Source organism: Myotis davidii, unplaced genomic scaffold (assembly GCF_000327345.1).
Source record: "Myotis davidii unplaced genomic scaffold, ASM32734v1 scaffold462, whole genome shotgun sequence".
NCBI classification, from domain to species: domain Eukaryota; kingdom Metazoa; phylum Chordata; class Mammalia; order Chiroptera; family Vespertilionidae; genus Myotis; species Myotis davidii.
Window position 1 is genome coordinate 892,001 of NW_006293237.1, and position 1,303 is coordinate 893,303.

Sequence of the window (1,303 nt, forward strand, 5' to 3'; positions counted from 1 at the left end):
CATGCACAAGGGAAAACACCCGGGACACTGTACCCGGTCTTCTTCCGTCCTGGTGGGACTTCCTCTGGGGTCTAGTGATTCAAGACCCAACAGCCTTCCCTTGGCCCCAGCAGCCTTCCCTGAAGCGCACATCACCTGCCACCCACCTGGTGGAAAAGCTGGAAGACCCAGGGCCTGGGAAGGCCAGCCTCAGTCCAGAGCTCAGGTCTAGGCTGAAAACTGCCACAGGTCAGCCCAGGGGCCTCCAGGCACCTGGCCCAGCAAAGCCCTCTGAGGAACAACCGTGCAACTGGTGTCTCCAGGCTCTGGCCTCAGGGTTAGAGGCTGGGCTGGACATAAAGAGAGCCACTTCCTAGTGAGGTTCTGCCTTTCCCTGCTTAGCACCCTCCCTGAAGGGCCTGTCTCACTCAGAGTAAACCCATGGCCCTTCCTGACCTCTCTCTCCCCTCCTCCCACATCCTTGCTTCCCCCTGCTTCAGTCACACTGGCCCCTGAACTCTTCTTCCTACTCACCAGGACACTCCTGCCTCAGGGCCTTTGCACTGGCTGTTCCCTCTGCCTGGTAGGCTCACTCATTTCCCTTAAGTTTTTCAGAAATGTTGCCTTCTAACCACACTACTTAAACATGCAATCCCACACCTCCCCTCCCTTCCTCTGCTCTATTTTTTCCCTTGGCACTTCCCACCATTTAGCATACTTTATTATTCTTCATTTGAAACCATTACCTTCCATTGTCTGTGCCCTGCCACTAAAACTGGACCCACTGAGCAGGGAGGGAGTTAAAGCAAATTCGCTCCCAGATGTAACCCCAATGCCCGCAGCAACCTGGCCCACAATGGGAGCTGGGAGGGGATTTGTGAGAACTGGCCCTGCAGGGCAGCCCTGCACAATTCCCCGGCACAGTCCCCGCTGTTCAGTTCGGTCCCTTTCCTGCCCTTGAGGGCCTCTACCCTCCCCTGAGCGTCCTCTTCTTAAGCCTTCCGGGGGGGTGGGGGGGGGTGCTCTTCACCGCCATCCCCCCACACCACCAAAGGGCACAACCCCCAGCCCTGTGCCTGTGGACGCTTCGCCGGGTGCCCCAGGCAGGAGTGCTGCGACCAGGGTCGCTGTGCCAGCCTGCACGGTGCTCCCACATGAAGAGGCGAACAGTCCAAACTTACCAGGCGGCTGGGCGACGGGATGCGCTCTTGCCGGCCCCCGGGTCGGTGGCGAACCGCAGTCAGTGGACACACACTGGGAGACCTGGCTGCCTTTCTGGGGCGTCCAGGAAGGGGGTAGCCCCGAGGGCCGGGGGCCAGCTCTC

At 59.8% G+C, this 1,303-nt stretch overlaps 1 protein-coding gene across 1 annotated transcript in view; it reads right to left on the reverse strand.

Annotated features, from left to right (window-relative positions):
* The window catches only part of ZFP92 (ZFP92 zinc finger protein), a 10,051-nt gene extending 8,782 nt beyond the window's left edge, over positions 1–1,269 (reverse strand). The window contains 1 exon segment of the mRNA XM_015566023.1: positions 1,161–1,269. The gene's annotated coding sequence lies outside the window, so the exon portion shown is untranslated.
* Positions 1,270–1,303: the final 34 nt, after the last annotated feature.